The sequence below is a fragment of the Thrips palmi genome, unplaced genomic scaffold, assembly GCF_012932325.1.
Source record: "Thrips palmi isolate BJ-2018 unplaced genomic scaffold, TpBJ-2018v1 HiC_scaffold_10, whole genome shotgun sequence".
NCBI lineage: Eukaryota > Metazoa > Arthropoda > Insecta > Thysanoptera > Thripidae > Thrips > Thrips palmi.
Window position 1 is genome coordinate 15,455,033 of NW_023144621.1, and position 13,912 is coordinate 15,468,944.

Sequence of the window (13,912 nt, forward strand, 5' to 3'; positions counted from 1 at the left end):
TGCCGCCCGCCTGTCCGCCGCCGGTCTGCCCGTCCGCCCGTTTGGCCAGCGCAGCCTAGGCTGGCTTAGCCCAGTGTTGTGGCGCGAGTCCACTTTCACCTGCCTAGCCTGGCCTAGCCTGGACTAGCCTAGACTCCAGCGGCGTGGGGCCCCGCCTCTCCCCTCCCACCCCCCTTCCCCGCCAGACGGCTAATCGTCGCGAGTTGCCCGCGGAGCGCCGCGGGTTGGGTTAGAACCGCGGTTACGTGCGCCGAGAGTTGCGACTTGCGGGGCGCCATGCAGAAGCCCAGTCCCTGCCAGGTCCACGCACAGTGTGCTAGAAGACCGGTGGAGGCGGACAAAACTCTAGACGCGTTTTGAGCTCGCTCGTTGAGTCGCTAAATGGGACACGAAGCGTACGTGTGACCCCACCAATGGATTGCTCCCCGAGGGAGGAATCCATTGGTGGGGTCACACGTTCGGTTCTAGTCCCATTTAGCGACTGCAGCTCAAAACGCGTCTGGAGTTTTGGCCGCCTCCACCGGTCTTCACTGTGTGCCACGTCGAGCCGAGTGCGTTGAGGAAGTGCCAACCTTAAAACTCAAACGGGGGGAGAGTTTCGCTAATAACTTCCCAATGCGGAGGTGCGGTACGTCCCTCGTAAGTAGCACGCCGTGTGTCCTGGTCCTGAAGCTGCAGTGCTGCCCCTGCAGACCGATTCATCGCTTTGTCTCTCTCGCACCTACTCGGGTCGCCCCATGCTTGCGAGAGAGACAGAGCGACGAAAACGACTCTCGGAATCAGTCTGGCCGCATCCCGCAGCAGTGAAAGTAAAGGAAGCCCATCGAGGGGGTCATTGCACAGCCGGTATCGCCACGCACTCGGCGAGTACCACACTGTAAAAAAACAACAACACAACGGCTTGACTCATTAAAGATTTTTGTTTTTTAAAACAGTCTCACACAACACAAAGCGGACTCTGTTCCATTTATCTTGCAGTCCGTCTAACGTCAGGGCGCCGCGGACGAGCAGAGGTAGCGAGGCGAAAATAAATCATTCACAGAAGAATAAGAAAAAGCACGTTGAAATCCCGCCAAAAGAGCCGCGGAGGAGAGGAGGAGGGCTCCCCGTCAGAATCAGGGAGGCTGCGCGTAGTGCTGTGAAGCGAGAGCGAACACTAGAGCTGCGAAAGAGGGGGACGGCCACGGGCCAGCCCTCGGGCCAGCCAATCCGAAGAATGGAAAGAAAAACTTCAGCGACTAGCAGTTTGGAACTGACAGTGGCGAGACGTTTGCCAAAAACAAGACTGACGTTAGGCAGGGCGAGAGAACGAGCGGACTGCGCGACCGAGTCAAACGGGGCCAGGCAAACGGAGACTCACAATGGTTTCGTTACATTTTGGTGGCCGCCTGCAAAAACCACCGCAAGACGAGACCGCCTCGGGCGTCGTCGTGAGACGGGTTTGCACAACTTTGTGATCTGTTTCGCGCGCGGGAGCGGAGAGAGGAGTGAATCGGGGGAAAGGGGAGGGGGGCGCCCGCCCGGGGTACAGGACCTCGCGCTGCGCATACGACAAGGCGGTAAGGGCGGTCAGGAAGGTTGATGCTCTCGCTCGCCACGCCGCGCCACGCCACGGCGCTGCCAGGACCGTGTGCGTCGCAACAGCTGACGACGCGTGCTGCGTGCAGCCATGGTGCAGCCATGGTGCAGCCGACGCGTTGAGTCGCGCTGCGTAGTTAGTAGTGGTGTACTTGCACGCGGAACACACTGCCATTCAAACGTAGAGTGTGTCAGTGTGTGTTTCCATACCGGCAGACGACACGGGCACTGGCCAAACACGGCCGGCCACTTGAAATAAAAAATGGTGATGAAACCTGGAAAGTTTCGGTTCCACTCCAGGGGCACGACAAAGCCCGAGACAAAGACACGAGAGGTTCTCGTTTTCGCCGTCAATTATTGAGCGCCACTCGCCGGGGTGGGAGCCGCCGGTGCCTCCACTGTGTGAGGGGAGGGGGGGCTGAGGTCACGGGAGGTCGGCCCCTCGGGCCCCCTCAGGCCCCCGCTCAGGTGCGCCCGTTTGGGTCACCGTCCTCGCAGGAGTTTTCGACACCCAAAATCACGGCCCGACGAACCAGTAATATGCGCCCATTCTGGAGGCCTGCTGCTACACTGGCAAAGAGAGCGCCTTTGGGTTGAGCAACGCGGCTCGGATTAAAAGTCAGTGGCAACAGTGTTGTCTCACTGGTGGGAAGGAAAGCGTACCGCCATGGCGGTTAAAAATCAAACTCATGTGAAAGGTTTGAAAAGGGAACGCCCAATTTGACTTGTTTCTCCGCGTGTTTTGAATGCGCCGCCATTTTGACGTCACACCCACAGTACGTCGCAGACGGTCTAATTTATTCTTTCGGCGTGCAGTGTTGTCTCTTCTAGTCGTTGTTGTTGACGTTTCTGTTGATGTTGTTTGTCCAGAGAGTCCGATTTGGAAGCTGCGACGTCAGTTTAGCGAGTCAAGAGCCATGGCTTTCCATTGGAGCCGTGAATGTGATTTCCACTCGTCAGCGCGATTCCGGACGCCCCGTCTCTCTCGCACTCCTCACACGCGCGGTGCGCGGGGTGCCCCAGTCCACGAGCGCGAGAGAGACCGAGCGACACTCTTTGAGAGTCAGCCTGCAGCCCAGAGCCACACGCCGCGCGCGGGGCTCGGCCGCCCACGAGACCGACTGGCCGGCCCGACTGCACCTTGAGGTGCTGCAAGCGGCTGTACCCAGCACACGTGGCAAAGCACAGACACCGCAAAGAAAATTAATAAAGAGTACAAAAACAAGTAAAAAGTATAAGAAACGCGTGCAGTGAGTGCAACGCAACACTAACGCCGATAAGAGTGTCTGGCTCAGTCTGGCTCGGCGGCAGTGTCGCTAGAAATCGTACGGCGCACTTCGTTGTTGTTGTTGTTGTTGTTGTTGTCTCTAGAGGGCGGCCTGTTGCCCGCGGCTCGTTCGGCGCGCCGTCGCGCCGCCAGATCGTGGAGCCCTTCTATCTGTTCGGCTGTCATGAGGCGTGCACGTTGCCGACGTCCGCGACCTTCGTCACGGTTTTAGACTTTACCCCGCGCCAGCCAGCCCGCCGGCCGACCGGCCAGCCAGCCAGCAGCCAGCCAGCCAGCCAGCCAGCCAGCCAGCCAGCCAGCCCATCAGAAGCCACGTGAGGCCGAGCAGGTCGAGCAGGCCGAGCAGATCTTGAATATCGTCACGGCTCGCTCGCTGGTGTGCGTGCGCTTGCGCCTTGCCTTGCGCCTTGCCGGCCCCTTATTGTATTTTATCATCATTTTCCCCGGTGGGGCGGGACCGGGAGGGACCGGGCGGGACCGTCGCTAAGCGCGCGGGCTGAGTCATCTTAATTACCGGCTGCGCAGTCGGGCAGAGATCCCCCTCGCTCGGGCTAGACCGCGTGGCCGCGTGGCCTAGCCGCCCCCCGGCCGACCGGAAATGCAGTGCGTTCGTGCATTCCTTCCTTCCGGTCTGCATTTGTTTTGAATTTTCCCGCCTCTCGCCACGTGCGGCACCATGGCGGCACCGCGCCTGCGCCCCGCGCCGTGGCGCCGCGCCGTCTTCGGCCGCTGTCTGTCTCTCTCTGTCTCTGTCTGGCCGACGCCGCGCCGCCGTGCAAACCGCGCGCAGAGGTGCACGCCGTCGTCGTCTCTCTCGCACTCGCACCTGGGTTGCGCGGGTTGCGCCTTGGCTGCCCTCCGCGTCTCTTTGAATGTCACACCGCGGGAGGGGAGGGGCAGGGTGGTCGCGCTAGTCAAGCGCTAGTGCTGCCGAGAGCTGCGGTCGCTCCGCTCTGCGGCGGGGCGCTGCTCCCCGACTCCGAGGCGCGTCGACAGCACTAGCGGCATCTAAAGGCGCTGCAGCCACTCGGAGATAGAGTTCAGCGTCGTCGGGGCGCTGGAGGCTGTCACCCCGGCCGTCCGCCCTATGAGTGCGAGAGAGAGTGAAGATCAGCGTGTCGTTGAATGAGGACGGCGATGGGTTTTCCGCGCTCCGCCGTCACTCCGCGACCACCACAATGCCCACGGGGCCCGTGGCCTGGTCGCGCGTGGGCTGGACCAGAGAGGGGCTGGGCCGCTGGGCCGAGAGAGACTGATTGGGGGAAGGGGGAAGGGACAAAACGGGGAAGAGCAGGCGAGCGCCACCGCCGCGCCGTCCCTCAACCCTCCAGCCCTGCCGCCCTGCCAAACCGGTGATGGCTATTTTGGCCGCCGCCAAGCCGCGGACTGCCGCGGCACGGCACCGCGGCACGACGAGTGCAGTGTCTGACGGCCTGCCCGGCTGCCCGGCCTGCCCGGCCAGCCGGGGGACGCGGACGCGGAAACGGGACTGTGTTCGGCGTACTGCGTGACTGTGTGTGTGTGTGTGCGTGAGAGGGCCATGGAAAGGGACGCAAGCTAGCCCAGCAAGCCGGCCGAGGTCACTTACCCTTCGATAACAACACTACACTGGTAGGGCGGGCAGCGGGCGGGCAGGGCCATGCGTGACTGGCTGCAGACCGATGCCGAAAGCGCTCTGTCTCTCTCGCACTCGTGGGGCGTTCCCTCTCGGTGCGAGAGAGACAGAGCGACGAGAATGCCGGGCGGGCCGGGGCCGAGGGACCGACACAACACAATAGCGAGTGAGACGGAGCGATGGCTGGACACGCCACACCAAATATTTCACCATATTTCACCAGCGGCAGCACAACGCGGCCACGCGCTGTCTCTCTCGCACTCGCGTGCCGCGTGCCGTGGGAGAGGGAGAGAGAGGCGTCGCACACCGCGGTGCATCGGTGCAGCTGGCCGCCGATAAGGTTCGCCCTCCTCGCCATCCTCGCGCACGTGCCGCGGCCAAGGCTGCGGGCCGCGTCCGAGCGTCCGTCTCTCTTGCACTTGCAGGACGCGCCGGCCTCCGCGGGGGTGCGAGAGAGACGGAGCGACGCCGCTTCGGACAGCGTGGCGTGCGGCTGCAGCTGGCGGCGCGTCGGCCCGTCGGCGCGAACTTCCATCGCACCTGCCGCGCCGCGGTGCGCCTTGCTGCCTTGCTGCCGTGCGATTGACGCAAGCGACGCAAGCGACGCAAGCGCGGCGGCGAGCCAGCAGCGCCTGTCTCTCTCGCACCGACACGCCCCGCCGCACCAGTGCGAGAGAGACAGAGCGACGAAAGCGGTGCAGCCGAATCACGCAGCGGGGACATTACGGTCTACGGAGACGAGGAAACGGAGAGAGACAGAGAGATGCCCGCGCTGTACCCTACAGTGTGGCCGCGTGACGAAGCAAGGCGGGGTTACAGTGTCCGTGGCACGAAGCGTGACGGCGTTACAGTGTGACGGTGTTACAGTGTGGCGTGAACCGTGTCACTGTGCCGGTGACGCCGCGTGACCTCTGCCATGGCCCCGATAGTGTGGTCCCGCCGATGGTCCCCGATGGCGCCCGTGCTTCTGCGCTACGCGCTATCGCGCTGGTTGGCTGGCCGTCTGGCGGCAAGCCCGAGCAGCCAACCACCGCCGTCATTGTTGAAGTAAAAAGGCGTGTTCGACGCGACGCCCCTCGCCGAGGGCGCCGACGGCACGCCGACGGCGGTGTTGGGCTGTTTGCGAGCACGGCGTCGAGTAGGCCGCCCGCCGCGCGGCCGTGCGTCGACCCCGGCCGGCGGCCTACCCCGCAGGCGCTCCCTGGCTCGGCTAGCTCGGCTTGGCTCGGCTAGCTGAGCGCGGCTAACCAGCCTATTAGTATTTCAAAGGCAGCTGCTACTAATTGCCAGCACACTGATTCCGAGAATCTGTCTCTCTCGCACCCGCGGTCGCCCCGTAGAGGCGCGAGAGAGACAGAGACGGCTCTCGGAATCGGCCTACTGCACTCTGTGTAATCACTCGGGCTGCTCGGGCCGAGGCGCCGCCGTGCTAAGCGCGGTCCCTTCTCACTCGACGTTTTCTAGCTTAGCGGCGTCGTGCCGCACTGCCGTGGCGGCGCATGGCGGCGCCTAGCCTTGAAGGAACTGCAGAGCCTCGGCGGAGCCGTGCCGACTGCCGACCTTCAGTCCTTTTACCTAGACGGAGACGGAGCCAGGCCCGCGCAAGCCGCTCCAGCCCCGCCAGCCCCGCCAGCCCCGCCAGGCGCGACGGGCGCGACGGGCGTCGCGGGGCGGGGCGGGGTGGGGCTGTCTTGTCTAGCTGAGCTGCTTCCGCCTAGAGAGCTGCGCCTGCGAAGGAAGTGTGCACACACACTCTCACACACGCGCGCGCACACACACAGACGCAGCACTGCACCTCGGGGGCACGCTCACCTCAAGCCCATATGTTTCTCGTACCTGTATGGCCGAGCCAGGCCGAGCCAGCGCAGCCAGCCGACCGGACAGTCTGATGACCTCCAAAGCGTTCTCCGTCCCCGTCTTTGCCATTAATTCCCGCAGACAGGCGGACAGACGGACGGACAGACAGACAGGCAGACAGACGGGAGAGTGAGATCAAGCTGTCCCGAAACGCAACTCCGCCTGCGGCCGCGCGCTGGTCCCTCGTCCCGCGGCGCGGAGAGGTCCACAGCGAAAAACAATGATTTTTCCCCGAGGTTGGCGCCGAAGCAGTTCGAATTGCAGGTTCCAGGTCGAGTTCAAGGTTCAAGGTTCCAAGTGGCGGCCGCATGCTGCATTCTGCAGTGTGCACACTGCATTCTGCAGTTGCGTGTCCGGAGGCACTAACGCGGAACGGCTCTGCCTCCAGTGACTCCAGCAGTGGCCCCAGCAGTGGCTCCAGTGGCACAGGCCGTCCAAGCGGCTCTCATTTTCACTGTCGCTGCAGGCTGATTCCGCGAGTCTTTTTGTCCCTGTCTCTCTCGCACTCGTGGGGGGTCGTGTGTTGGTGCAAGAGAGACGGAGCGACGTAACGACTCTCGGAATCAGTTTCCTGGGGGGACAGACGGGGGAACGCTACCGCCGGCGCGAGGCGCGAGGCGGCAGCAACGGCGGGCTTGACTGTGCAGTGAACTTTTGCCTCGACGCACTCACACTCGCTCGCTCACTCGCTAGCGAGCTTTGATCTCCATGCCAATGGTCGCAGTGGAGGGGGAGGGGGAGGCGTGGGGGAATGACCCGTCCGCGCATCCAGTAGGCCCGCGTGGAGGCCGCGGTCTCTCTCGCACTCACGGGGCGTCCCGCCCGTCCCGCCGCGGTGCGGGCGAGCGAGAGAGACAGAGGACCCCAATCACGTCGTGGTCGTCGCACAGTGGGCCAGAGCCGTTGGAGGTGGCCAAAACTCTAAACGCGTTTTGAGCTGGGACTCGAACCAAGCGTGTGACCCCACCAATGGATTCCCCGTGCGGAGAGCAATCCATTGGTGGGGTCACAAGTTCGGTTCGAGTCCCACAGCGACTCTGGAGCTCAAAACGCGTCCGGGATTTGGACCGCCTCCACCGGTTCTCGCTGGCCCACTGTGCATCGGCAAGGCGAGAGCGCAGTGTCACCGCCATGGTTTCGGCCCGCCGCGCCTCGCCTCGGCTCGTGATCCCTTTCCAGAAATAGCACATTAGACTCTGCCTGCTGGGCGCGCTGGCCTGCTGCAGGGCTGGATGCCGCGAGGCTAGGCAGTTAGAAGAGGAGACACGAGTAGAGTCCACTCGACTCACTCGGCCGCATCGCGCGTCGCCGTGGTGGCCCTGCAGACCGAGAAACTCGGTCCTGGACGTCCCGGACGCGGTGTGGGCGCTGCCGCCGCACTGCCCCGCGAAAGGGGGAACAACATGGGAATAATTACAGGGTGTTCCCGGGGGAGCTCCGCCAGCTCCGCTAGCGGCGGCCCGGGCAGGCAACGCGCAGCGCGCAGCAACGCGGCCGCGGCGGGGCAGGGCGAATCCGGGCCAGCTTTCTGCCCGCCACCATTTTCTTTCTCTCTCCGGTTGCCGCGCGGCGAGACTCCTGTCATACCACTTTTCTCTCCCCCCCTCCCCTTTTCCAGGACGCCCCTGGCGGGAAAAAGCGCTGCTGGAGTACCGATCTGCGACGTCCTGGTGCTGACCGGTCGCCGCTCCAGGAGAGAGAGACACAGGCCAGAAGACCGCGGTGGAGGCGTCCAAAATTCTAGAAGCGTTTTGAGCTCTAGCGTCGCTAAATGGGACGCGAACCGAACGTGCGACCCCACCAATGGATTGCTCTCCGAACGAGGAATCCATTGGAGGGGTCACACGTTCGATTCGAGTGTCATTTAGCGACTCTGGAGCTCAAAACGCGTCTGGAATTTTGGCCGCCTCCTCCGGTCTTTTGGCAAATCCACTGTGAGACGGGCTCTGACCCGACCCAACCCAGCCTAAGCTAACCCGCCCGTACTCGGCCCAACAGCCCCCACGGGCACCCTCGGAGTTCGCGCGCAGAAGTTAGACACGAGTGTGGCGAGCGGCCGCGCCGTCCTGGGACCGTCCTGGGACCCATTCGGCACACCTGACGACTGACCGCCGCGCTGCGCTCCGTCTCTCTCGCACGCACACGGAGCGCCCCGCGAGTGCGAGAGAGACGGACAGAGGAATGGCGCTTCTGACGGCACGAAATGCCATGGGTGGTCGCGCTTTGTTTTGGCTCGGCGCCCTTCCGGCAGTCACTGGCCGCAGCAGCCGGCACAGCCCGGCCGCGTGTCTTTGGACCCCCGCCGAGCGCGGCACCTCGGCATCGCCTCCAAGTACACACCGGCCGCCACTTTCGGTTCGGCCTTTCGGCCTTTCGGGTGGAGTGGAAACAACCTTTTCCGCGTCGACGCTCGCTCACCAAGCGCGCCTCGTCCACGTGGCGCAGTGGGTAGCGGTGTCCGATTCCGGACGGCGGGTCTCGGGTTCGATCCCCCGCGTCCCCTTTTTAGACGCCCGGCGGATTCACCGCGCTGGGCTCGCCGGGGACGCTGATCTGGTGGCGGGGTTCAATTTTAGCGGCCCGGCCGCGCGGCCACGCGGCACGCCACGGCTTGGCACCCGCGGCCCTCGCCGCGCGCTCATTTAGCCAGCAGGGCGATTCCGCTCCGTCTCTCTCGCACTCGCGGGGCGTCCCGGACCGGTGCGAGAGAGACAGAGCGGCCGCGTCACCGTTCGGAACGGGCCTGCAGCCCTGCACCACCGTGAGAGGCGACAACACTGTCACGCCGTGTTTTGTTTCCTGCGTCTGTTTCGTACGCTAGGGGCGGGGATGGGGGAAGGGGGGGAAGGGGTCTATAAAAGTGAAAATAGACCAACATCGCAACGGCATGGAAGTGGCAGTGCGGTGCGCTGCAGTGGATATGCATATAGCATCCTGCAGCTGCGTGCATGCACTTTCACGCACCGAGCTTACACACCAATTACGCTAAGTGCACGCGGTATGCTGCCCCACTGGGAGGAGGGGGAAAACCGTTTCGGTTAGTTTGCCCAGGGAGTCTAAACTTCGGCCTGGTCTGTGGAAACTGTAGTTAATGAATCTGCAGTATTTATTGCCGCGTGTTTCGAGTCGGCCGGTGTTTTGCGCGCAGGTTAGGTTAGGGAAGTCCCCTCCGCCGTGCCGGCCGAACGGAGCAGCGTGGCGACGCGGCGAAGCGCGGCGAAGCCAGGGCAGGGCAGCCCGCCCTATCTTAACGGCAGTAATTTTCATTTCCGACCCCCCAGCGGCCTAATCAAGATGCTGGACTTCCCCGAGTGGCCGCGGCACACACAGGCACACACAGACACTCACAGACACTCGGACACTAGACCTGCTGCTCGCGCGTGCACCGTGCGGCCTTCCCCCTCCGGATGCCCCGGGGCGCTGCGGGCCGCCCGCTGAAGGGCACTCTCACTCTCTCTCTCGCACCCGCGCGGGACAGCCCGTGAGTGCGAGAGAGACGAGCTCTGCTGGCGCCGCCGCCTCCATCCTGGCCGCCCTCGCTGCCGAGGCTGCCCTGCCTTCCCTTCGCGCGGCTTGGCTGGGCTTGGCTGGGCTTGGCGCTGTTGCTAGGCGAGCGCGTCGCGAGCCGCGGCAAGGGAAGGGGAGGGAGGGGGCTCCACTGTGTGACCCAGTTTTGTGGAGTTCCCGTTTCGGCCGCGGGGAGCGCCGCCACCCGCCCCGCCCCGCCCCACCCCGCCCGGGCGAAGAAATTGGCGCCGATAGGCTTTCGCCTGGCTGGACAAGAAGAGCATGTCCACGTCGGCCGGGCACCGTGGGGCAGGCACGGGGACTCGCCGCCGGTGAGGTAACCCTACAGGTTCTGGAGATGGAGTAGCCGCCAGCGCCGCCAGCGCCGCGCGTGCGGGTGCTGGGGTCGGCCCGGGTCGGCCCGGGTCGGCCTGCCAATGCAAACGGGTGCCCGGGAGCCTTGGCGGACTCGCCTGGCTTTGGGTAGGTCAGGTTATCGTCATCGCCTCAACCCAGCTAGCCTAACCTGACCTCAGCGCGTGTGCGCTTGGGGTGCGATCCCGGACACGGCCAAGACACCGCAGCCCGCCCCGCCACGCCCCTTCCAGCGAGCCTCCAGCGAGCCTCCAGCGAGCCTGCAGCGAGCCCCCAGCAGTCCGCCTCGCAGGCCGCAACGCGCGTGACGTAATATTTGGCTGGCCTCGTTCTTCGTTCTCACTTCCAGCGGCCGCCCCACCCTTCCACGCCTTCCAGGCCTTCCAGGGAAGTCCTCGTGACGGGAGGCTGATAAGGGACGACGGAGACCGGGACCGAACCCGCGGCGCCCGGACAAACTTGGAGAGTCGGCAAAATAAAAACATGGAAAATACTCGTATTTTGTGTTTTAAAAATATGACAATGTTGGACGCTTTGGGAAAATTCTTCCTCCGGTACAACAAGGTGCGATCAAGGCTGCCGTCATCCGTCATCGAGGCAATCGAGGACCGCGGAGTCCCGCAGTGGTTCGTCGCTCTGTCTCTCTCACCCTCATGGGGCACCCCGTGTTGGTGCGAGAGAGACAGAGCGATCCTTCGGCATGAGGCGGCAGTGCTACAGGGCGGCGTCCCGTGGGACTTCCATTTACCCCGGATGGACCGTTTCCCACGCGGCCGCCCGTTCTCACACAAAAATCCCCCGTTTCAGATGCGTCCTTTCTGGCGAGCGCTAGTTCACAGGTTAACGTCGTTACGATCTCCGGCGACTCGGCGCGGCGCCGCGCGGCGGAGGCGTTGTTGCCAACCGCCCGGACGAGACACAATGAATGATGGTTAGCACATCGCGTCGTCGGCGCTCCGCCGCGCCGCCCCGAAACCTCAGCGAACGCGTGGCGGGCGCGTGCCGGCCGTGAGTCACACGTTAGGCGGCAGCGACTGTAGCGCACGCAGCGCACGCACTCTGAGTGTTTGTTTGGACGAGTGGTAACTTTGGCGCGCTTCGCAAGGGAGCGCGCCGCCAGGACGTGTCGGCGAGAAACGCTCTTGGCCTGAAGAAATACTCGCGACCCCAAACCTCAAAATATTTCTCCGCGACAAGATGATTCGGAACCGCTCTTAGGTTTCCATTGAGTGAGGCGGAATGAGTGTGTGGCAAAGTTAGGTTAGGTCAGGTTAGGTTGCCATTGAGTCACGGAGTGCGGAGCGAAGATGAGCAGCCGATTACGGCGCGGCGCTCCCTCGGCTTGCTGGCTCGCTCGAGCGCTGACGAAGCCGTGACGCTCCGAGGAGAGTGCTCGGGCCTGGAAGGCCTGGAAAATACAGAAAGGCATTGCAGCTGCTCATCATTCTAATGAGGCTGTTGAGCAAAGCAGGCAAGCTCATCCTCGCTCGCTGCCTCGGCGCCTCGGCCGCCTCCTGTCGTGCTTCGGGCCTTCGGGCCTTCGGCGTGTTTCAGCAGCAGGCAGTCCCAGGCAGTCCCAGGCAGTCGGCCCGAGGAGGCCAAGCCCGTCCCAAGGCCGAAGGGGCACCTCTGTCGAAACCAGGAACACACCCACGGCGTCATGGTCAATGGCTGGCCGCGTCGCCCAACGTCGGCCCCGACCGCGAATTTCGTCCTCAACAGGCTAGGCCGGGATTCGTTGTTTCGAAACGGTTTTCTTTGCTGTGTGACCCGCCGCGGCCAGACCATACCATACTCCGCCACCAGCCACCCCGTCCCAGGCAGGCAGTCGGGGCGAGGTGAGCCTGCAGCTCCGTTCCGAACAGCGCTCTCTCTCTCTCGCACTCGCGGCCGCGGCCGGCGTCCCGGTAGGGTGCGAGGGAGACAGAGCGTCTGTTCGGAGTCGGTAGGCTGAACGGGGCAGGGACACGGCCCCGCGGCCTGGGGCCTGGGCCGGCCTGGGCCCATGGAGGGGCCGGCCTGGGGCCCGGGCATGAGTGCCGCCCTGCCTTGCCCTGCCCTGCCACCGCAGCAGTATAGCGACCTTGGCTCGGTCAGCTCCAGGTAGCTCTAAACAGGTGTGCTCACCTGGGTGTGCCGACCGCGCCGCGCTGGCCGCGCTGGCCGCACCGCTGGGCACTGTGCCTGTGGAACACTGCGAAGCGCGGGGCTCAAGGTGTCCCATATCCAGTCCCTCGTCGCCGGGCTCCTAGGCAACACAGTCAGGCATAATGCTCCGCGGAGAGCTGGGAACGGTTACGCTACGCGCAGGGTTATGTCTGCGTCCGCCTGGACGGGCCTTGGCTGCCGTGTGTGATGCCACTCCGACAATGACAACCCCACAACACCGCAGCGAAAAGAGGGTCGCTGACGACGCCAAACATTAGACCGCGCGACCCGCGCCAGCAGTAGGGCTGGCCGGTGCAGCGTAGTGCAGCGGGGCCCGACGCGCCCGCGCGCCCGGCGCGGCGCAGCGGTGCAGCTGGTGCTGACGTGGGGCACCTTGTTCCTCGTTTCGTGGTCAAGTGTACTGGTGTACTTCGCAGGCCCGCGGCCCCTTTGCGCGGCCCGCAGGGCGGCGAGACCCGCCGAGACCCGTGACCTACATATATCCCAGGGAGACGCGACCGCGGCCCAGGCCTGCCTGGCTGATTCCGAGCGCGGCCTGTCTCTCACACCGCGCGGGATACGCCCCATGCCCCGTGAGTGCGAGAGAGAGAGAGAGAGAGAGAGAGAGAGAGAGAGAGAGAGAGAGAGAGAGAGAGAGAGAGAGAGAGAGAGAGAGAGAGACAGTCGGCAGGCCAGCGAGGGCCTCGGCGAGGGCGCCCTTTGCGATGCGTGGGTGGGGCGGCCATTGGGCCAATAAGGCTTGGCCTGTTCTACACGGAAAAAAAATTGAGCGGGTATTCGAACCGCGCTCCCTCTGCCCGACGCAGACCCACAACTGCGTTGGGTGCCACCCTCGGTGTCACCGGAACACTGTCCGATGGGTTTTATTTGGGATAAAACGAGGGGAAAGTGTGTCTCGAAAATGGGGGTTTGAACCCCCGTTTAGTGGTGGTCCCATCATCAGCTATCCTTACCCAGGTCCGAGTCCCTCCACCTCGAACCCCTCGCCTCGCCTGTGACCGAGCGACCGGGCCTCCACGACCATGACGACCATGCAGGCATCAACTCACCACGTAGCCACCGCCACCATGCATACTGCTCAAAGCGTCAGCACAGCATGCCACGTCCGCGTGGCCACCACCAAGCAAGACCAAGAGCAGTGCCAGCACGTCGCCCGCACGTCGAGGCGGTACCCTACCCGACGGGCCACACGCTCACCACGGCAACCACGGCCAGCGATAAGTTGCTGCCACCGCGTTGGGCAAAAACGACGCGGCGTATCGCCAGGCGTATCGTCCATGCACTCAGTTAATGGCCCCCGCAGAGCCACAGGCTGCCGGTCCAGCCAGGCCGCCAGGCCGTGGACGTCCGGACGCCCAGACGCCCGCAGTGTTGTTGTTGTTGTGTTCGAGGGGCGTGGAACGGCGTGGAGTGGCTGGATCCGTCTCGAGTTGGCGAGAAACCTGTGAATGGCCGGCCGAGTCGTCACCGCGATGGCGAGTGGCAGGTTTCTCTCTCGCACTCACGGGGCGTACCTCCGGGTT